General features: G+C 42.6%; 1 protein-coding gene and 1 long non-coding RNA gene across 14 annotated transcripts in view; one reads left to right on the top strand and one right to left on the bottom strand.

The window, feature by feature from the left end:
• Nucleotides 1–771: 771 nt before the first annotated feature.
• Nucleotides 772–16,241, bottom strand: LOC125630987 (uncharacterized). 2 transcript variants are annotated; one of them, XR_007354848.2, is made up of 4 exons: nucleotides 15,963–16,241; nucleotides 15,502–15,592; nucleotides 10,722–10,841; nucleotides 772–901 (listed from the first exon to the last, which is right to left on the bottom strand). It is a non-coding gene; the product is annotated as an uncharacterized LOC125630987 (long non-coding RNA). The 2 variants fall into 2 exon arrangements; XR_007354849.2 differs by lacking the exons at nucleotides 15,502–15,592; nucleotides 15,963–16,241 and adding an exon at nucleotides 14,388–14,521.
• The window catches only part of SNTG1 (syntrophin gamma 1), a 525,384-nt gene continuing 515,616 nt past the window's right edge, over nucleotides 13,808–23,575 (top strand). For 3 of the 12 annotated variants that reach the window (XM_075125239.1, XM_075125238.1, XM_075125236.1), the window contains exon 1: nucleotides 17,067–18,142. The gene's annotated coding sequence lies outside the window, so the exon portion shown is untranslated. Of the gene's footprint in view, nucleotides 14,109–16,545; nucleotides 16,620–17,061; nucleotides 18,143–23,575 lie in introns of those variants that run through there. The other 9 variants (XM_075125240.1, XM_075125242.1, XM_075125232.1 and 6 more) reach the window with 8 other exon arrangements.

The following is a 23,575-nucleotide window of genomic DNA, read 5'->3' as shown; positions in this document are numbered from 1 at the left end:
AGGTAGATAAACCTCACACTGGAGACATAGGGATTCAGGAAAAACTCAGGGCCTGCGAAGCCTGATGGACAAGCTCCACTTGGAGGAGGGGATTAAAAAGGAATCTCTTCAGCACAGCAGGGTGGTAGGCAGAGATAGACAGATATGCATTCACTGCCACAGAGGGGTAACAACAGGAGGAGAAATGCGGCATGAAGCTGGGACTCCTCGGCCTGTAGAGTCCTGTGGGCTAGATTGCAAGGGAGAACCATGAGCCATGTCATGCACCAAGGAGGGAAGAGCAGTAGGAAGAGATCCAGGGAAGGATATTAGCTGGACCACAGCTAGCAGACACCTTCTTTACAGTGCCAAGAGGGCCCCTGGGTCTGAACCTGCTGGAGTGGGTGGCCTGGGTTCCCCTACCAGGAGGCAGGACTGCTGTCATAAACTCTAACAGCTAAGTGGGAGCCTCCTCCCACTCATCCTCTTCTTCAGACAGGTGCCTTCCCTGATAGAAAATAATTTATGCCATATACATTATAAGTAATGTTTTTATATACAGTAGAACCTCAGAGTTACGATCACGTCGGGAATGGAGTTTATCATAACTCTGAAATGTTCCATAACCCTGAACAAAACGTTGTAAACTTTTGAAATAACACCCATAACTGAACATTGACTTAATACAGCTTTGACATTTTACTATGCAGAAGGAAAATGCTGCTTTCCCTTTATTTTTTTAGCAGTTTACATTTAACACAGTACTGTACTTTTATTTTATTTGGGGGGGGGGGTAAGGGAGGGATAGTTGGTCTCTGCTGCTGCCTGATTGTGTACTTCTGGTTCCAAATGAGGTATGTGGTTGACTGGTCAGTTTGTAACTCTGGTCTTCATAACTCTGAAGTTCTACTGTATTATGAATCTGTAAATAATATACACACAGAGTGAGTGCCATCTAAAAATTCAGTTTTCACTATTCCAGGTTTCTGTGACAACTGTGGTATCTTTCTATATTTAGCATAGGAGATACCACTTTTACCACGGAGCCCTAAATACTGATTTTAATAGCTTCTATTCCATATGTGCATTCAACTCCCTGTGACCCAAACTGTCTGCCATTTAAAAAAAGAAAATTTGCTCATAGACACCAGGCAGAGCTCTCTAAGATACCGCTGTTATTTCCTTCTATTTACATTCAAAAATAACAATGGTATCTCAGATACAATGGGATAGTAAATAAGGATAAAAGGTGACATTTTAAAAGTGGAAGGCTGGAGATGTGGAGAGAGCCGGATTAAATATTGCTCCCACACAAGCGGCAGCAGTGAAGAAGAGACAGCCACTGCAGAGGATCAAGATTTGGAACTGAGCTTCCTGAACCTCTGCCAAGCCATGGACAAAAGGGAATATTTAGGATTCTTGTTCCAGCAGTACCTAGAGAGGAAGCCAGGAGAATGAGAAGAGCATCTGAGCTGCCACTAACTGAGAACAGTGTGCAGGGAGACCTATGTTCTGGGGCCAGCCCAAACTGTCTGTCTGTCTGCTCTCACAGAGGACAGAAAAGACTATTGAGACCCAGCTGCTCCAAGGTAGCTACATTCAGGAGACTCAGCCAGGTACTCAGTTTCCCCAGGTTCCAGGATTCTACCCAGAGCAGGCTAAAACTATCCAGAGGGGTGGAGCCATGGGGAGTAAAGCTGAGTTTGATGTGTGTATGTGGTGGTGGGAGGGGAGTCCAGAAGGATTTCCCTACAGGGCAACCCCCTAAGAAACCCCACTGTACATCTAAAGTGTCTGAGAGTCAGGTGGGAGCTCCATATTTGTGGAGTAGTTTTCTGTGGACTCTGATGGAGTCCCTCCCAAATGCCTGTCCCATGTCGTCCTGAAGGGCTTTTGATGCTCTGGGGAAGACACAAATTAAAGTGAAGACTACTGGGACTGTTTAAGACTCTAAAATATTAGATAGAGGACAGATGGACAGCTCTGTTTGAGGAGGAAGAAACAACAGATTATATGCTATAGTGGATGCTATTTGACTTTGAGATTTGTAGGTTTCATTTCTTTCCTGGGGCCAACCCATAACAGTCATTTTATCAAATGAAGGTTTTTTACTAGGAGAAGTATATTTCTATTCCTATAGTGGCTTCGGGAGAATGGCCTTTGCTCTCAGTAGTGGGAGGCTCAGGGTACTGATCCGGGCACTTCTGGGAAGTAGAAGTGCAGGTAATGATGGAAAATGTTTTATCCATCAGTAGCTGGGCTTGAATCCTTGTGTCAGCAGCTGCTCATGAGCTCTTCTTTGGCATAGGACACACAGTTTGACAGAAAAGTGTAGCTTCTGACAGAGAAGGTTTCATGTGCATCCATCGCCATCAATCCTGGTTGGTCTTAGCCTCCCTCCCCCATCCCCCATCACTACATCCAGCTTACATCCTGTGTGCATAAGCTTTCAGCCATAATTAGAGCTGGTAAGACATTTTTGGAGGGAATATTTTTTCATTAGAAAATGCTGATTCACTGAAAACAAAACTTTTTGCAGAAGCGTGTCATTTTTGACAAAAAAATTGTTTTGAAAGAAAAAACTGAAAAAAATGTTTTGACATTTTTGGAACATACTGTTTTAATTTTCTGTTTCAAAGTGACTTCATTTCAATTTTCAATTTAAATTTTTATATACTATGATATCAGAATAACCTGAGCAATGAATCGCATTGTTTCCTGGGACACATCAAACACGTTTGTTTTGCATTCTGTTTTAGAATGGAAAATAATTAGAAATCAGAAACTTTCCTGAAAAACTAAAAATCTGATTCCCATCCAGCTCTAGCTAGAGTGTGAATAACAGCTAAAAATCACCTTAAATCCCACTTTAAAAAAATGTACACATTGCATCAGATCTCTTAGGATCCACATCTCTAACAAGTTTTATGTAGATGGACAAGGGTGCTGTTAAGAGCCATTCATTAACAATGAAAAGTAGGCCTGTCATGGAAAAAATTAAACCAGATTGAAAATTCAAAGTCTTCCTACTAAAATAATTATGAAGAGAAACCAATCAAAGCTGAATGGAAAATTGTGATGGGAGTGTACTACCTTTGAAAGGCTGGCCTGGAGCTGCAATCAGAACCACCTGCATATAATTAATGAGGTTCCCTTCCCCGCCCCCCTCCCGCAAGGGCTGACCTGTTTAAAACTGGAAGAGGCAGCAAGGGAAAATGTAGTATGGAGACTAGAAGATGCATACCTGGCAAGGGATGGTGATAGCTAGCCTAGCTCTTGGAGATTTTTTGTTTGAAACTTTTTTTTGAGTAGCCCAAACCTGGGCTCTCAGGTAAGAGCCTTTAAACTGTTGTGCAAGTGCTCCTTTCAGAGGGCTTATTTAAAGGGAGATATGCTTATGTTAATTAGAATGTTTGTTTGGCTTCTCTTTGCCTCAGCTGTTAAAGTGAATCCATTGCTGCCCCACTGAAGGGGAAACTGAGGCAGGCTTCAGCAGATCCATGTTTTGCCAGACAGTGGTGCTACAAAACAGGCATAAAGACTAAGGGGAAATTTCACAGCAATTGGACACTTACTTTTAAAGAGAGACAAGAATTCATGGTTTATTTTAACCCCATTTTACAATGCAATTCTAACTATGAGAGTTGCTACAAACTGCCTCCATAATGTTACATTTGTTTAGACCGATTTGTACCTAGACTTCTCAAAATCACACCCACTGTGAAAGGAGAGGTGTGTGTGCCCACCCAGAGCCCAAAGCTAATTAACCTTAGAAAACAAAACATGCAGGAACTTTATATTGACATAGCTATTCAATCAGGAGCATATTTTGTTAAATGTCTGAGGAGTTGGTGTTTTTGTCTATTCTAAGCCACAACTACAAAGAAAAATATCAGGTTGGTAAATGAGATGCATTACCAAAGGAAGAAATAGGTTCAAAGTATGCCGAGGAGTCATTTATCATAATACAGAGCATAAATTAATAAATGTATGCTTCTAAAAAGCAATAAACCTTCTAATTCAATTTTATTTAAATAACAGTTAAATTGTTGCCCCAGTCAACCTCTCACTGTGATATGTGCAGTCTACTAAGACAAAAAGTCTACAAAAGAGGATAAATAAGTTTTGTTTTCACTAAATATGTATATGCTATTTGTATCAAGAAAAAAGCCTCTTTATTAGTTAATGCATAACCCTTAGTCACAGAGTGAAAAGGTGCAAAGATTTCCATTCAAGTTCAACACAAAGTGGAATGTCTGAAGTCAGCCATGAGCCACCTACAATACAGCATGGAACAGATGTTATTTTTAGAGAAAATGGACTTTTATGTGCATCATACAGTTGTGAGGCTAGATTCAGTGAACCTTTCAGTGGGATTTTTTCCCCACAGAAATACCTACTGATGCCTGTATGCCTTTCCAGATGTCTTGAAATGTCAAGACAATACCCCAAGAGAACACTCCAATTTGTTAAATTGATATTTTTAAAATGGTATCAGTGCTCACTCTGTGTAGTAAGTGCTGTTACATCATGTCCAGAAATGCCCCTTTTAGAGGCTGTACTTCCAAAAAGAGGAAGGATAATATAAGAAATGGGATAGTATTGTTAAGGTTAAGATTTTTTTCATGGGTATTGTTGGTAAAGTCACGGAACGGTTGCAGGCAATAAACAAAAATTAATGGAAGCCTGTGACTTTTACTAAAAATACCCTGGGGGAGCTACCAGTTGGAGCCCTGCCAGTGGCTGACCGCTGGCACCTGCTTCAGCCCCGGGGGACGACTCAGCCTGGCCATGGTGCCTGCTCCTGCTCTGGCCCTAGGAGCTGCTGCTCGTGCATCGGGGTCTCACCGCCAGCCCCTGTCCTGGGGGCTTCTATCTGCTCTAGCAGTACTGGGGGCTGACCGCTAGCTGCTGCTCTGGCCCTGCCACTGCTCCTGGGTGCGGATTGACAGCTGCTCCAGCCCTGCAGTGGGCTGAGTCAGCCGAAGAAGTCACAGAAGTCTGTTAAAGTCACAGACTCTGTGACAGAATCGGATCCTTAAGTATTGTTAATGGACTTGACTGGGACTCAAAGTTCAATTCTTGGTTCTGCTCCAGACTTCCTGTGTCCCCTTAGACAAGTCACGGAGCTTCTCTGTATCGCAGTTCTCCATCTGTGTAGTGGGGATAATACTTCCCTACCTCACAGCCAGTGGTGCTGGAACAGTTTTTGGAATGGGTGTGCTGAGCTGCATCCCTCTTACCCTTGTCCATGCTTGCTGGAGCTGGGGCTGGGAGCAGGGCTGTGGCTCCAGTAGTGGGGGAAGCAGAGTAAGGCAGCTGGGACCCTGCATGTGGGGCTGGCAGCTGGGCGGGACCCTGGAACCAGCAGTGGAGCCCCCGAGCATGGGACTTGTGGCCGAGTGAGACCTGCAGACAAGCAGGGTCCCAGGCTGGCGGCCAGGTGGGACCCTGGGACCAGCAGCAGAGCCCCCTGGGTGGCAGGGGCATGGGGCTGGTGGCCGGGATGCCAGGTGCAAAACTTGGGGGTGCTGCAGCACCCCCAACCCCACACCTCTACTTCCCGCGCCTTTGCTCACAGGGCTGTTGTAAGGATGAGTATATTAATGATGGTGAGGGACTCAGATGCTACAGTAATAGGGGGCGTTTACGTGTCACAGTTCCGCGCAACTACACCTGTATTTCCTTCTTGTGGTCCAGCAAGGGTAACCACTCTAGGCTTCCTAGCTAGTATTTCCAGCTGTATGGTTCCCTGCCTATGCTGTGAATTCCACAGTACACAGGCCTTCTTTGCTTTCTCCTCAGAGGCTGTGAAAACTGTCATTGTCTGTACCTGTAAGCTACCAAACAGCCCTTCCTCAGTAAGCATGTTTATTCTTAATGTGTTCTTAAATACATACATAAACTTACCAGAGATCACCCCCAGCTCCAACAAAGGATCTGGTAGGTGCTCAGTCCTTCAAAGCCCACCAAGCGGGATCTCTGTGGTCATAAATTCATAACAGAACAAGCACTGCTTCAAATCGTTCATTCTTTCCTTTGTACGGTTTTGGCTTTTGATCTTGTCCTCATTTAACAAGTAATCAGCAGACTAAGGTCACCTCCTGAAGGTGAAGCTTCAAAAGGCTGAGTTCTTGCATAACAGGAGAGGGTATATTTGCATAGACCTCCCCATAGAGATTTCCTGGGAAATCTCCTTCTCTTTTTTTGCCCCGAAAGTTCATTCGTCTCACACTTTGCTTAAAATAGTCATCTGAGGTACATAACATTGGCCATGTCCTTCCCCCACAGAGAAGTTATACAATCCCACAATAATACATAAATTTTGCATTTATAATACAGTGGACTTCAAAGCTATTTACATTTAATTAAATAAGATTGCCCAAAGATATTGCAGGAAACTGCCATACCTGTCACTATAAGTACCTAAAAGAGACAGATCCCTTTGTGACTTTGGAAAAGCCACTTAATTTCTCTGTTCCTCCGGCAAGGTTGGGTTGTGTAAGTGCTTGAGAGGCACTCAGATTATTATTGTGATGGGGGTGATATAAGTAGATAGCATAATACAAACATCATTCTGAAATTATGATGCCACAGACTACAGCTAAAAAAAAAAAAAAGAGCACTTCAAAAATACCATGGCGATGCATTTTCACTTCCCCAAAATGAGCACATATTTATGTGAGTCTTGCTTTTATTGCTAAATTATGAATTTCATGTTTTCTGAATAAATTGCTGTGGGTGGTTTATTATAACTTTAAGCAACCCTAGTTGGAGTTGCATGAGTGCTTTGTTTGCCCTGGAGTCTGTAGCTCTTGGGAAATGTGTAATCAGAGCTAGAGCTTCAATTCAGATATTTCATGTTTTTGTAATGAGTGATAATCTTCTGTTATATACACAGCCCCCCCCCCCCCCGCGCAAAAAAAAAACAAAAACAACTTTTCTAGCAGGAATGTTAGATTCCTGCTTATTTCACATAGTTATAGTCCCTCTCTCCCACCCCGCAATGATTCCAGTCACTTATACCGAAGTGGAGAATATTTCCATGTATACAGTCCAGGAAACTGCAACTCCAAGAGGATCCTACACCAGCAGTCTCATGAGAAGGCTCTTGAGTCTGTTGGAACAGCTATCATCCTGTCTCCCTCTTCCCCCCCCCCCCCAGAGGATATCTATACTTTCAGGAGAAGTAGCAGACAATAAAACAGGGTGGAAGGAGGGCAGTGTTGTAGAGAGAGAGGAAGAGTCACCAGGGACTTGCTGGGAGATGAAGCAAGGGCAGAGCCCACCAGGTTTTGGGAGGTGAGAGTGAAAACATAGGGTGGCATGAGTAAATTAGGAGGAACTTTTCAGAGGGTGAGAAAATGAATAGGGCATGAGCAAGAGGCAATTCAAAGGTGTATAAGGGGGAGAGGTATTTTGCATGTGTGCTGGGAGTCCATCTGAATATTATGCCACCAGGTTACGAAGGGGGAAAAAAAGAGGATACTTTGGGCCAGATTCTTATCTGGTATAAATCTACATAACTCAATTGACTTCAGTGCAGCTGCGTTGATTTATGCTAGATGGGATCTGACTCAGACTTTATCTGGCTACTTTTTAACTATAAAGTAAAATGTGAGCTTATACATTCACCTGCTCCAGTACTTCTAAGACACAGGGCACTTTCTTAAAAAAAAATACATCAGTATAGCATGCAGACATCATGGCTCATATTCTCACCCCCTGTTCCAGCCACTCTGCACTGTTCAGATGGCACACTGGCCAGATGCATATTTCCCTCATGTTTGGGAGAACTGATGAGCTGAGATGTTGCCCAGACTAGGCTGTAATATCCATTTTAGGATTGACTACAGCATTAATTACTGTCCTATTTAAATATGTATATGTGTAGGAGTTCACAGGGCAGTGGATGCTTTCAAACCTTTGGCAAAATTATGTCCTTCCTTACATCCACACAAACCAATTGAAGCGATTCTGTATTTGTAAAGTGCACACTAAAGGTCTACACTTAGATCTGTAATGCCAGGAGCATGGTCATCATTTTACAAGATACAGTTACAGCCACATGTTTCACAATATGTGTAGTCCATTACACTATTTGCAGATGACATTCTATATTCCATGATCACATCTTTTAACTATCACATTAAAAGTTGATACAGATTGAACTAAGATTTCTCTGCCTTCACAATCCTTTTTTTTTTAGGTCCTTTGTGTAGACAGCCTACTTACTCTTACTTACTACTTACACAGCCTATTTACTCTTACAAGTTAGTTATTTAAAATGACAAATGCCTTCATCAGTTATATGTTAACCAAAATCATAAGGAAATTTTGAAATGTTTAGTGCTTAGGATATTTTTAAAGCCCCAGAAGGCAATTTCATTTTCTTATGATGAAGAAATAGTGATTATGAAAATAATTAGATAGTAAAGATTATTTAGAAAAATTGTGGCTGACAATTTTCTTACTGTTCCACTATTTATTCAGTGTGAATTATTCATTTGCTCTTATTTTTGATAATTAACAATTTATCTCTGTCTTTATTTATTATAAAAAAGCAGATTTTTTCCCCTGAAGCTACTGAATTGTTTTGTTATCGATTAAGAAATTATGCATTAATCAGATTCAAGACAACCATGGATTGGCATAAAGGAAATATAGAAAGGTAGCAATAACAGTCAATTAAGGCAGTGTGCTGGAAGGCACTGAGGGCCTATGGCATTTGGAACCAGGAACTAGGGCTCCAGGTTGAGAACTTGACAATGTTGCTTTCTTAGTGGTTCATGGAACTCTTTCCTTCCAGTTCAATCTGCAAGGGTTTACCCAATCCAAATTTAACTCTGAATTTTAGTTTTGAACAAGTGCAAAATCTCCAGGTGAAATTCAGTCAGAACTGATGAGTTCCACCTGCCTTTATGTAAAAATAATTAATTTTACCTCATAATCATGCAAAATTCATCAACTCAGGTTCACACAAAATTGGGTCCACGTTTGGTTATGCACCAGTGTGAGTTTCCAAATGGATTTAAGACAGAGTTCCATGTAGAGCACATTTCAGTAGTGTAATCTCAAAGTAATAGACAGGAATCAGAGTGGCACGGTCTGTCACTGAAAAAAATTGTTGCAATCTCCTGGGCCAAACAGATTCCAAGAGGCTGTTTTGACCACTGTTAATTACCTAACCAAAACTCCAGATTGCAAGCCTTGGTGACAAATGACACACACATTTTATAAAAGTGAAAAATAAACTCTTTACCACATATTCTAGCTGCTTTACCCAGCCTACAGGGATTCTTAACCCTTTTTGGTCTAGACATTGTTCTTTTTTATGGAAGACATTCTTGGTGGAACCTTGGAATAATGTGAATAGTTCAGAATTTGGGGATACTATCTGCCCTTCTTACATTCAGGATAAACAATACCTAGGACTTCAGACCCATTGACAAAATGGTAAACTGTTTGATATAGGGCATATGTATTCCAATTGCTGTTTAGGGAGATACAATGGCATCCTGCTTACTAAAATAACATTTATCATAATTATTGTCAAAGCTAAACAAAACTTCATCTTTTCTGATACAGATTGGGGGGGTGGGGAATAAATCAGTGCTCTAGGTTTCATTTCACTTCTCTCGTTGATTACTTAGTTATATTTAACCAATTAAGACAGACTGACATTTTCTAAGAATTAAAAACATATGTATTCTAAGATACAATTAAGATGTTTTATTGCTAAAAGAGAACAGTTATTTGTCAATGAACATCTCCCCTGGCTACTTCAGCTATAGCCTGTCATGCTCAAAGCAAGCATTTATTTTTTCCCCCTCAGATTGGAGTACATATGATGCCAGTGGCTGTTTTAAATTGATGACAAGGGCTTCAATCTGTGAAGTCTCCATCAGAGAAAGAATAGGGGACACCCAACAAAAAAGACCCTGACACATGTGCTTCTTTAAATGGGCCTGATCTGAGGCCTTTTTGAAGTCAATGAAGAAACTCCCCCATTGTTTTCCATGGGCTTTGGGTCAGGACTATTTTTTTCACTTCCTACAGTGGAGTCATCTTGATTCCTGAATGGATTTTGTAATTTCTTCCTAATTTGTTCATCTTGAATGTCCAACACTGCAGATAACTTTTTCTCATACGCATTATCTTTATTTCCCCCCCACATACTTTCTGGTTAATAACCCTTATCCTACAGAATATCCAGCTTAGTCTCACACTGGAATATTCAATAAATTTGTGCACAAATGCCAGACAGTGAGATGTCAAAATCACATCCCACATTTGAGATGAACAGCTGTTTAGCTAGAAAGCAGAATGTGTCCTCTGGTAATGGAGGCAGAAAAAAATAGGAAATACATGACTATGGAAAGGCAGTCTATATAATTTTATAAAGTGTATCTTGTCATTGATTCTTGAGGTGACATGAGTTCTCAGCAGAGTTTGTGAGCTAATGCTGAATTTTCTTCCTCTTTATTTTCTGTTTCCTATATGTTTACTTCTCATCCTCAGAGCTGTCTTGGAATTTTGTCATCCTGTTGCAGCTGTAGAAACTGCAATACCAGCTAAACTAACAGTGATTTATCTTTTATTCAGTGTCATTAGTTAATGGGAGTGATCTGTTTTTATGCAGAAAAAATTCCGGTTTATCTAATCTGACTTTAAATAGTGGTATATATGCTTGATAACATTCTGATCTTACCTGTAATGTGATTTCATCCTGTTGCACTTACCATTGCTGAAAGCATAACTTTCTTTCTTTAATTTTTAGCCTGGTCATCTTCACATGAAAGAAAAGAGTGACCATTGCTATTGGAATCCCCATGAAAGATTTTTAGATCTTCTTTCAGCAGCTGGGAATAAACACATCAATTTGTTTATATCAAAGTTTGTGAAATGTACAGAGAGGTGGCTTCAAAAAGTCAAACATAGGACAGACCTTGTTGGAATATATCTCTACTACAGAATCCCTGTTCAACCCCCTTTTTATTGGGACAGTCTATAACGAAACATTCCATGTTTCATAGATTCTGATCCACCCTCCAATAAATCTACTTAGTTTAGAAATTGTGCATTTAAAATTAAATTATGGGGTTGTATGCTTCATAGCTTGTATAGGCCAAGCTTATTGTGCATACCAGGGGCCTCTTGCATCTCTCTATTCTCCCCCACAAGATCCCTGGGTGCCATCCTCCCATGCCCCTCTGTTTTAGGGGCTCCCTGCAACAACCTCCCATTTCCCCTGCCAGGGGTTCTGTGTATCCCCCATTACCCCTCTACACATACCAAATTCCCCCATACCAGCAGCTCTGTCTGCACCCCCATTTCCCTTCTCTCCATGACAGGGGCTTTGCATGCACGTCCATTCCCCTTCCACCCTCAGTTCTGGGGTCTCCCAACCTTTGCTAGTGGCTCTATATGCCCCATTCCCCTCTTTTTCCCTCCATGGTGGCTCAGGATCCCCTATTCTCCACACACACACACACACACACCCCAACCAGGGATCATGTGTATGACCCCTTTACCCTCTGGTCCAGTTCTTCTCACTACCATTATTCTTTCTGTCTACGAGATAAGTCATTGAGTGTGTCAACATGTTAAACTGTATTGTGAGGATAGGCAGAGATTAGATAGGAGTATGTTTATGCTGGAAGGCAATAATGGGTTTCCATGAACGAGTTATTTGATCTGGGTAAACAATTGCAGGAATACTTGAAACTATAGCTGTGCTAAAGAACTGGCAGGGACTTCATATGTCTCCCATTTCCCACGTTTTGGCTTTCCATTTTTCTCACAGATCAATATATTTCTGGCCATTGATGGCTAGAACATTCCCTGAAAACTTGGAATTGATCAGATGTGGCATTGAAAAGTAATTGCATTAGCCAGACAAACAAATACAGAAATGCTGTTAAATTGAGCGTAAAGCCTTCAAATGATCATGTTCTTACTGAAAACACTGTGAAAATGATTTGTTTGAGGAAGGGCATTCATTGTCAAACTCATGGGTCTCTTTCCATGTATTGGTTTAGCATATCTGAGCTATAGTTACAGTGTTGCAATCTCAGCAGATCCATTTAATTCTCAACTCAAAGATACATATATTTAGACTTGGATAGTAACAGATATAATTGATTACTTTTCCAGTACTTGTGTGGAGTTAAAAAAAAAACAAAACAAACCAACATGACCAGAACTGTCAATTTAAATCATTCAAAATTTTTCAGAGGATGAACAGTGGGACAGATATCTATTTGGCTTGCAGATACAAATTGCTCAGTTAATATTTCACTATTAAAAAGGGACTTTGTATCTCCAGATCTGAAATACAAATGTGTTCAAGTAGGCATAAAGCCTATCAAACTGCACGTTCTTATGCATTTATCAACTCACCACTTGTTTACTCTTTCTAGAGTAACTATTAGCTTTGCATTTAATCTGCATAAAGTTGCCTTCTTTAATGTTGCTTGATGGCTCACTGCACGTTATTGCAGTTAATATTTATGAAAGTAATAAATAACATGAATAGTGCTTTTGTTTGCATCAGCTCCCAATTTACAGCTGGAGATCTTTCAACAATAAAAATTAGAAATGAAATAATATTGTGTCAAGAACAGTCTAAGTAATAGTATGTGGGGAAAAGTTCAGTAAAATATGAACTAGCATAGGGGTTCTTGCAACAAATTTTTTGGTGGCCTCAGAATGTGGCTGCCAACTCTTCCTGGTGGGTGCTGTGACAATTTTTTCCTAAAATAATTAATTTTAGGAAAAACAAATGTGCACATTATACATGTCCCAGTCATAATAATGCATGTAAAAAAACCACATACATAAACCGAATAATAAAAATAACATACAGTTGTCTCTACTTCTTTACAGAAAAGAAACACAAATACAATACCATGCAAGCATTGTATGTTTTTGTTGCTGTTTCTTTTGCCTTTGTGGTTGCTATTTCTTTCTTTCTTTCTTTCTTTCTTTCTTTCTTTCTTTCTTTCTTTCTTTCTTTCTTTTTTTTTTTTTTAGACTTGCTAGCTAATAAGTCTGCTTCCCTAGAAAGTAATATTTGTACATTTCTTAATATCACTTTTCATAGCAGCAGCTTTGTTAATTAGCTGGCAGGTAGTGAAAAGTGATATTAACAAACATACAAATGTCATATTTCACAACAACAGACTTACTCAGCCCTGGCAAGCCGGGGGACAACTTAAGCCTGGGATGGGGAGGTGGGTAGGGAGGCCTGGGGGGGGACGGGGACGGAGAGGCAGCCTGGGCCAGGGCAATGAGGGGGACGGAGCCCGTCGCTACACAGCCAGAGCCCGAAGCCCCAGTCGGAGCCTGCCAGTGCGTGGCAAGAGCCTGCTTCCCGCCACCCCAGGGCTGAAGCCGGAAGCCTGAGCCCCACTGCTCTGGGGAAGGTGGGGAACTCACCCTGGCTGGCTCCAGGGGTGACAGGGCCCAATCCCTGCTAGTGGCCCTCGCCCCCATCACTGCCCAGGAGGCTGCGGCCCCAAGCAAAGCCGGGTGCCGCCTCTGAGAAACGCGGAACTAGCAAATCATTTTGAATCTGTTCCCGAATAACCTCCACTTCCTTAACTGTGTGGAATTGCCTCTAAAAAGAAAATGGGGTGGAGGCGGAGTGCCTGAACCTCTCACCTCCCCAAACCCCGGAGCCTGTCGCCCCAAACCCAGCCTGAGAGGGTTAATTTCAGCCTACTGCTTTAAATCGTTGCCCCTTTAAGAGGCGAGATTTCCCTGGCTGTGGCGCTCCACATCGCGGCCGCGGGCTGGAACGGGGCATCTAAAGATGCCCTGGTCCCTCAGCGAGCGGGTTCCACCCGGGGAAAGGCGGCACGGGGCTCTCCTCGCTGCTAGCCTAAAATCAGGGGCTCGCTGCCCGGCAGCCCCAGAGCGGGACTAAGTACGGCTGCGATGCCCAGGGTCTGCGTGCCCGTAAACGGCTCCGTTTCCACCTGGTTTACAGGTCGCTCCCCTGCGCGGCGGCGTGTCCGGCGGAATCACCGTTCCGCTGGAAGGCAGCACGGCTCCTGCAGCGCCTTCTTCGCAGGGAGCAAAGGGGCTGAGCAGGACAAACGCGCAGCTCCGGGCCCGACGGCTGGGTAGGTGGCTTCTAACGAGACGCCTTTCCACCGAAGCAGGGGACGGGAGAGCGGGGAGGACCCGCCCCCGCCCCCGCCTCACTCCCCCGCCCCCTCATGGGCACCCAGCGGGAAAGTGCGCTTGAACTGTGTGACGGGGGCGAGCCGCCCGCGATCACCGCGCGGGTTCGCGGCCCAGCCTCCGGCCCCCGCCCCGCCGCGGTGCTGCCGAAAGGGCACAGCAGCCCGCGTGTCTGCGGCCGGGGAGCGCGGGGCTGGGTGGGGGTGGGGAGACTTTACCGAGTGCCAATGTATTCCCCGCACCCGGGTACGCCGCCGCTGTGCCAGCCCGGGTGTCGTGTGAGCGCCTGGGAGTGCGGCGGCCTCCTTCCCTGAGCACCCTGGCAGAGCGCAGTTAGCCAGTCCCCTGCTACAAGCGCGTCCCGCCGCCTGGGGTGTGTTCACCAGCCCCCCTGACGGTGCGGGCTCGCTCTCTCCCAGCCCCTCCTTGGTGAGCCCGGCACCGGAGCGATGTCCAAGCTCTGAGCTGGGGCAGGAGAGGCGAGCAATCGGCAATATACAGGGGTCCACCTAGAGCAGCGTCTTTAAAGATGCGACAAGCGTCTCAAGCCTTTCCCAGCAGGGACCCGGCTTCAGTCATCACTAAGACCATTGCTTTGCCCAGGGATGTCTGTGCGTCTGCTCCACTCTGCCCCCCACTTCTCCAAGGGTCTGTGCACCTAGCCTCTGTTTGTCAGAGGGTGGAGATGGATGGCAGGAGAGAGATCACTTGATCATTACCTGTTAGGTCCACCCCCTCTGGGGAACCTGGCATTGGCCACTTTGGACAAACAGGACACTGGGCTGGGTGGACCTTTGGTCTGACCCAGTATGGCCATTCTTATGTTCACCTCGATTCCCCTCCTCCCTCTAGAAATGCAGTCTCCTATATCCACAAACTAGAAGGAGAGGAAAAGGCATGTATCCTGGGAAGTGAACAGGTTTGTCACTGATTTATTCTCACTTTTACTGAGCCGTTAAAGGTGCTCTCGGGAAAGGCAGAATTCTACCAGATCCTACCATTTTTGGCTCTAGACCCTCAAATTCCTCTGCATAATTTCTCCTACTTCACACCCACCTAGGCACTCTGAGGCATCCCCCCCGCACAACAGCCTGCAAAATCCCGGATCCACCACTTGGATCTTGTTAGATCCAGCAAATGTGCCCCCAGCATTTCTACCCCGTTAATATGGAACAAGTGTAGGCACTCTTCCTGTACCAACAATAGTCTGGACAGGGCCGCATCCTGATGCAACAGAGCAGCAAATACCCAGATAGGGCACTTGGGATCCTGCCAGATCATGCCATGTTATGGCCCTCCAATGTGTAAGTTACTCACAGGGAACACGTTTACCTGGTCTTGTTGCACGGAAAGACCTGGGAAGCCAATGCACCACTACATTCAAAACCCGGATCTGGATCTTGCCAAATTTTGGCCAGGAACCCTAAAATACAGAACAAGCTTGATTCTATTATTCTACCATTCTACTATTCCTCCCCCCACTCCCTAAAACAAACGTCCCCTCCCTGTCCCCAACAAATGCTAGTATAGAGCTGCACAAACTCTAATTTGGCACCAGGTTATTTCTTTTTGCACCCCCCTGATTTTCTTACCTAAATTTTAGTACATGTGCAGCTCCCCTAATCTACAGAATCCAGGCCCAAATGTATCATGATGCACCAACACTGCCCCCTACCCCCCCCCCCATCATCCTTCGCAATTATATAGAAAGCCGTAAATAAGTTTAACCAGTGAAACTGCAACAAGTTAGGAATATGTATTTTAAATGTTAATGATAAAAGCTGGAGACAAACCTCAGATCTGCGATGTTCCATAAATGATCAGCCATGCAAATAATGAAATATGGATGTCTGTTTATCTAATTCCTGTCAAGAGTAGTAGTAATCAGGATGTTATTTCCTTAGCAGATGGAACGACAACAAAATCAAAGTACCAGAGTCCAAATTAGAAAACAGTCAAGGGTTTCTAGACTATGCGATTTAATTGACAAGAAACTGGATGAAGACTATAACGTTTCCTTTAACATTAAAAAAAAAAAGAAGTCTCTGTAGCTTTAAATGAATCTATTAAAAAAGCAGTACATAACTTTTGCTGAATATAGAACTTGATGTATTATGGCTTTCCATCTGCCAAGGAATAAATACACGACAAGCTATACAATGGGGAAACATTGCATTTCATGACGTATAGTAAGAGTGGAGATGGTAAAACGGCATATACAAGCCTAAATTAGCCATTTCTAGCACTATATATGTGCCCAAATTAAAATATCTGCCCTTACAAGATTTTCTGAAGTCCGGATTTTTGATGGAAAAGTAGAAATAACACCTTTTGCTCTGTTTTCAGGGTACAAGTTCTGAGTGTTTGGTGAAACTTTGGCAAGCTCCAGATGTGGGATCTAAATTTATGTGGTATTTTGGCTTTCGGACACATCCATGTGGAGTTTTAAGGTACAACAGGAGACGCTAAATGAATTCTCTGTTTAGACAATAGAATGTGGAGGTTCCAGGGCAAAACCAGGACCTGCTAATAGTCAGTTGCAAGGTTTTATGGTTGATGTGGAAAGCACTGATGTCCCTGATACAGATTTAGGTAGGGTAGGTCAGGAGTGGGTCGTCCAATAGATAAGCCACATTTATTCTCTATCCCGGTGGCAAACTTTGTACTTATACAATAGTATTTTAGGGGGGTAGAGCCCCCAGATTGGCTGGTTCTCTTAGCATCCAGGTGGAGGTTGCAAATTCTTGTGGCGCTGTTGCACTGGGATAGGTGGGGACCAGGGTTATTTTGAAATAATAGGAATGCCTGGATTTGGACTCCCTTTAGGCAATGAAACGTGGGCTTCTGGGGCCCCAAACTGACAGGATTTTGCAGGATCCACTTTCTCCCTCTAGGGACCCAGCTTTGCCTTTTTTCCCTTTTAAAGAGCTCTCCCTAGCAGCATCAACTTCTCCTAATCACGTGTGATTTCCTTTTGGGGGCTCTAAGGGGAACTGAGAAGCCGCCTCTCCCAGCCGGGTCTGAATGGAGGACCGCAATCCCTGTCCTCAAGCTGCATGCCACCATTCAGGGTGCTGCTCCCAGGTGATACCCCCACAGGTTCCGGACAGAGCCCTGCTTCCTGTCTCCTAAATCACGCGCTGGACTTTGCAAAGGCGCGGTGTAAGTTTCCTGCTTCACTCATTGAGTCCGCCTAATCGCCATCTCGCTCTCGCTCTCTGATAGGGTCTGATTAGCAAAGGAGGGCCTGGCCAGGGACCTGAGCATCGCTGGATTTTCTCCCGAGCTCCACCAGCGGAGAATACGCTACAGATAAAACCCAGCTAAACCCCGCGCGGCGAATCCTAGCGGGAGCCGACGAAAGGGGGAAGCCACTGAGGCGAGACAAGCAAGAAGCAAGCTGGTGGGTTGGAAGGGAGGTGGGCAGCTCTGGGGGCTGGCAGGGTCTCTCGGTGTCTCTGCTCAACACCAGCAGGGATGGACAGCGCCTCTGGACCCAGCCGGCACTGGGACACAGCGCTGCTGTTGCTGCAGGTGCTTATACCCCGGCTTGCCTCTCCCTGCTGCTAAAAGGGCGGCGCTCCCTAATCTCTCGCTCCCCCTCCTCCCCTCTGATTTATTTATTTATTGTTTTGGGTGGACTGCAAGTAACCCCCCTCCATGCAACCGCAAACAGGGACGGTGGCGTCGTTCCGCTCCGGAGTTTGAGATCTCACCAGCGACTTCAATCCGATTTTAATTTTTTTTTAACACAAATCAGAGTGTAACTTTCCGGAGGCTTTGATTTAAATCATGGGCACTGAGTTCGGGGGCCAGGTGAGAGATTTTCTGTATTACGCCAAATAACCGTGGAGATGTGCCCGAGTGGTTTGGAAATACTTTGGACAGAGGTCTGAGAGGAGATCCGAAGAGTATAAGCTCTGCAACGTTTCTGCAACGGAGAGCAGATCGCCTAACGCTAGCATATTGGCAAGTAAGTCATTGCTTACAATCCTGATTGCCGTTGTTAGTAAACGTATTACCTTAATCTGTTTGCAGCTGTTGGTTTGAAACTCCTTGTCTGGAGGGAGGACGGGTAGTGGAGCCATCTGCAGTTTTAGATTTCGAGGTCTCTTTATTTGAGAGGTTTGTGATAGTGAGAGGGGATCTGTTGCAACCCAGCATTGGTCCAACTCTGTTGAAGTGCATTGTAAACATCCCTTTTACAGCATCTATGTTCCTTAGCTTTGCAAGAACAATCTTAAAGAAATCGGGTGGTGACCACTTGTGCAACAACAGCAAATGGAAATGATGCCTTATATTTTTATTAACATATTAAATGTTTTTTTGTCTCTGTGTTCATGTGTAACTAATATTGAGAGTCTCTTAACAGAGTGCATTTTAGCAACAGCTCTTGTAGGACAGCCCTGTGTGTCTCTCAGGCATGCAAGACAGTGATTGAATTTGATTTGCATACCTTTTAACTTTTAGCCATGTCATTTGGTAATTTTGTTTTTCTCTGATGCTCCTTCTCTGTGTGGGTTTTGCTTTCCTGTCTTTTTTAATGTGTGTACATTTATTGATCTTCTTCTGGTAACTGACATTTGTCACAAAACAAAAGTTGAGTCTGGTATGGTCTCAGTTTAACAGGACATACAGAAAAGGTGTAGTAGGTGAAGTGGCCAGTCCTGCTCCCATGGAAGACCATGGCAAAACTCCACTTAGGAGGCAGCAGGCCCAGGAAGCTGTAATCTCTTCCTAAAAATTCAGTTGAAGATAGTTTACTCAGAACTAATCTGCCACACTGCAAAACGCCAAATCTCCTGTTCACCTTTCTGCATAGCTAGTGCATAAACTAGCCAACCTGCCTCACCATAACAACTTCCCATACATCTCTGAAATTCAGGAGCTAAAGATGTGATTCCACATGAAATTGGCAAACAGCAGACTTCAAAGCATGTTTAATTGTGTTTGTGTTTATTGATTTTCTTAGCATCTTCTCTGCCAGACTGAAAACCGTAATCTCTTACAGTGACCTTGATGAGCATCCTGCTTTAACATGAAGGTTTCAGGGAGAAAAAACATTTACACAGATTTACAGCCAAACACTGACATTTTGCTTAGAGCGTGATCAGTTCCAATGAGCACGTGAATTATAGTAGTGGTAGTGGGGATAGGTAGGGGGCAGGAAGTGGGGAGGAAGGGTGGATGGTGTATTTACTTAGAGGAATGAACTTTCTTTTTTCACCATTACAACATAAATAATACTATGTACCAGTTGCAAGTAACATGGAGGGATTTGCTTTTATAGAAAAGTAAATGGGTATGAATAATTGTTGATTTTTATGTTTTTTTGGTCTCATTTTCTGATCAGAAGTCTCCAGTAAATGGAGATGGATACAAAAAATCCCAAACCTTTCCAGGTTAATGCACTTTGATTTGTCAGCATTTGTCAACTCTGAGGGTTTAGAAGAGAGATCATTTTATATGGAGCTACCTACACTTTTCGCATATGAGGAACATTAACATAATAGGATAAAAAGGTGGTTATACACTGAACGCATGTCTAAACCCACCAGTTTATAGCAAAAGGATGAAATAAACCTTTCGCATGTTGGTGGATGATTTACATACAGTATGTCTGGGATAAATAATCTGAGATGAATGTCAGCTGTTTGAATATACTTTCAGAAGAGCTCTAATATGGTTTCGACTTCTGACATGCCCAAGATACTGTGAAGTGTGCAATAAGACTACTAGAACTATTGTTAGCTACTGTAACTAGCTAGCCTTTCTTTTAATTGAAATAGATTCCACTCTGTGTGTGTGAATCCAATATATTTCTATTGAAGTATACCTGTGGGTTTACAGTAGTAATTCCCTCCTCTGTTGCAGAGTGGCAGGCTTTCACTAAGCATGTGCCAGAGAAATTGTAAAACACTGAAGTGGGCATTGAGCTGGAATTCGTTTAGGATATATTACTGTGGTCCCTTCCACAGTGAACATAAATGACAGCTAATGGCTGATTATATAAATGAATGATTTTCCAGAAATCACGTCAGCTATGCCACCTTAGATGCAAGCTACACGGTGCTTTGTTTCTCTTCCTTTAAGTCGTGCAATTTAACTTAATGCCTTAAAGTGAATTCATTAACTTCACTTAATCTCTATTTGCCTGGGGAAGAAGAAAAAAACACCATTTAATGATTGGTCATTTGGCTTTTGCAGTATGTTGTTTGATTGCTATGAGATAATCTAATGAGATGTCCTCTTCACTGAATTAAATAAACTGTTACTGTTTATCTCTTCACTTTTTTAGCTATACTATTCAGAAGAATTATTGTACTGCATGGCTTAAAACAAATTTTCACTTAGTATGACAGAGAAAATTATTCAGTTATTTTCTCTGATAAAACTGAAAACTAAGGGGAAAGTTAATATTAGGAGTTGAACTATTTAAGAGTGTAACTAGAGTATTAACCACATACAAGAAATGTATTAAGGAACTGATCAAAAATCTCCTTTACCTTTTCTGCTTGACTTGCTTGATAGTCACTTGAACATCTTTCCATATATATGTAATAAACATTTATAATGTTTAACTATGAAGGCTAAAGTACTGAATGAAAGTCATACACTTTTCCACAAGTTTTATTAGACTGGTACAGTAGCCTAGCTTACTTTATGTCTTTTAAATTACAGGTTTCCAAAATGTAATGCATATTATGCTCAGCTTTAAAGTTAACATTTTTATTTTAATACTTCTTGGATAACACAAGTCTCTTTAATGTAGAAGATGGTGATTTGATTCAGGAAGCCTGAGGCACAAACAAACATTGCAAGTCCTTCCTAACTTTATTATGCTTGTTCGGGAATGCTATTTGCTCATTAGACGCTACTTTCATGGATATATATAAACTATAAGTGAAGTTGAACATATTGCCAAGCAAGAAAGGTTCATATAGTTATCCAACTCATAAACTCTGTCACTCTTTTCTGCACATGTTTTGATGAACAAAAGACTACATGTTTATAGATTTGATCTCAGTCTTCCTCAGTCATGCAGCACTCAGAATGTACAATTTCCAGAGGCTAATAACTTAGCACTACTCCTAATGTTTCAAGTACTGGGAAAGCCATTCTTCTTTTAATGCCACTTCCTAGCAGTCATGGTTGGGTTTCTTGCCTTCATGCATTTTTAAGAGGAAGAAATGGTAAAGTATATAGTGGAATTCCACATGAGATAAAATTAGTAAATAGGGGTCTTCACTTCAGATTACAGGGTAGAGGAGTAGGAAGATTGAGTCCCAGTTTACAGCATTGGCATGCACCGCTCACACTCAGTTCTAGTCACAGCATGGTGACAACATTCATTGTTTAAATGTTCCCTGAGTTTCTCAACATGGGTTGGCAGCAAAATCTGGCATCAGAGCCAGCTATTTTTGCTAACCCCTACCCCATATCAGAAGAGGAAGGGGGAAAGCTATCATTATCTACAATATTTAAAAAAAAATAAACATAGGTTGTAAGCATGTGAACTATCCAAAATGTACAGGAAATACAGTGGAGAGTTCTGGTGGTAACAGCCTATTAATACATTGCATGTGTCTGTGTGTGAAGTGCATATTATATATAATTACTAAAGGGGCAATAATCCAGTGGCAATAGTGCTAAATCAAGTTTGGACTGCCTCCACACTATTCCTTGAGTCCTTCCCAGCTTTTCATCCTCAGTAACAGGGAGGTTAAAGGCCCAGCACCAACTCAACCTAATTATGCATAAGCTATACTATAATGTCTGAACAGATCTGCCTCTTTCTTGGTCTTTAGGAAGTCTGCATTTGAGAGGGTAGTTTGTGGCGAACTATATAGGCCCTTAATTGGTCACTTAGCTCTAGCAGGTGTGTCCCCTTCAACAGTCACCAAGAGAAGTGAAAAACACAGTTGCATGTTGAGACTATAGAGACCCCAGGGGTGGGGGTTTTGGGCAGGGCTGGTTTTAAGGGCTTAGGTCCCCCAATCTCATTGGTAAGAGGAAGAGAAGGTAGGACATAGCCCAGAGTCAAGATGATCAGCCTCAATTCCATTGTTGTTGTATTCCATTGTAATTAGTCCTTAATGTGTATGATGGTTTTGGGCAAGAATCTAGTATTCACTGTATGCTGATTAATGCTTGGATGGTAGTTAGTAATAGGTTTACTTTCCTTGACTTGCTCAAAGATGAGAATAACCCAAACCTGGTTGAATGACACTGGTGGACTAGTTTTACCAATGCTGACTCCAAACAGGCATTCAGGACACCATGGACAGAAGGAGAAATGGATGGGATGTGTATGGCTGCACTGCTGCTTGCATCTAGTATGATATGCCGGAGTTCTTCCACCCCAAAAGTGAATCAAATACAGAATGTCCATTTTATGAAAGTCTTGGGATGGAGCTAAAATGTAACTGGTGTTTAGTATACCAATTGCCCCACTGCATTGTAAAATCCCTACAAGACTATTGACATTCCTTACTGGGATGGTACTATATGGGCAGTGGGGCTGATAGTACTTGATGATTTTTAACATCTGCCTTGATAGCTCAGGATTTCGTGGTTGACTTAATGACCATGGATTGTTGGCTCAGTTTATACTGCTAGTAATACTCTTGATTTAATGTTTGGGTCAGGATTAGAGGTGAGGCAACTGAAAATTTTAGCTATGTGGTTTGAGTTGAGGTGCTTGTTTTGATGGTGCCCTTTTAGAAGCTAATGGTCCCTGATCATTTTGGGAGTGCTTTGAGGAGACCTGGGAGGAAGAATATTGGTCCTCGGATAGGCCTGTTGATTGGTTTTTGCTCAGTCACCATCAACATGTTTTGTTTCAGGTAATGGACAATCTAGTTAATCCAAACTGTCTTCATTTTGCAGCTGACCCAAGTTCCTCCCATTTGTAAGGACATTTCCTGTCACATTGTTGATAAAATTAAATCGACTTACGTTGAATTGTATGTAAAGACCACATCAGACAAAAGTTATTGTTATCTTAAGAAATAGGGAGACTGTTCCCTTAATTATTTTTTCCTTCAGATGCTATATTAAACTTATTTAATAATGCATGGCTATCTATAACTGGGACCTAAATGACTGTATAATGTTTGCTTCCTTTTCCTTTCCACAATCAAAGTGATTCTGTTCAGATGACAGAGTCCAGGCAAGACAGTCGTAATCCCTTGACTCACATTTTTTTCCTTCTTTTTGGGGGTCTTGTCCTGTGTCTGTTGAAGTCAATTGCAAAACCTCCAGGGATTTCAGTTAGAATAATATTGAGTCCTCTGGGATGTTTAAGGTTCATATGTTTATTGTAAAATTGTTACAACTTTATTTTAAAATAAAACATTGCCATTGTGGCCTTCAACTTAAAATACATAATCAGTTGGTGTTCATT

The sequence above is a fragment of the Caretta caretta genome, chromosome 2 (genome assembly GCF_965140235.1).
Source record: "Caretta caretta isolate rCarCar2 chromosome 2, rCarCar1.hap1, whole genome shotgun sequence".
Lineage (NCBI taxonomy): Eukaryota > Metazoa > Chordata > Testudines > Cheloniidae > Caretta > Caretta caretta.
Note: the sequence above shows the minus strand (reverse complement) of the source record. Positions and strands in the feature narration are given on the sequence as shown.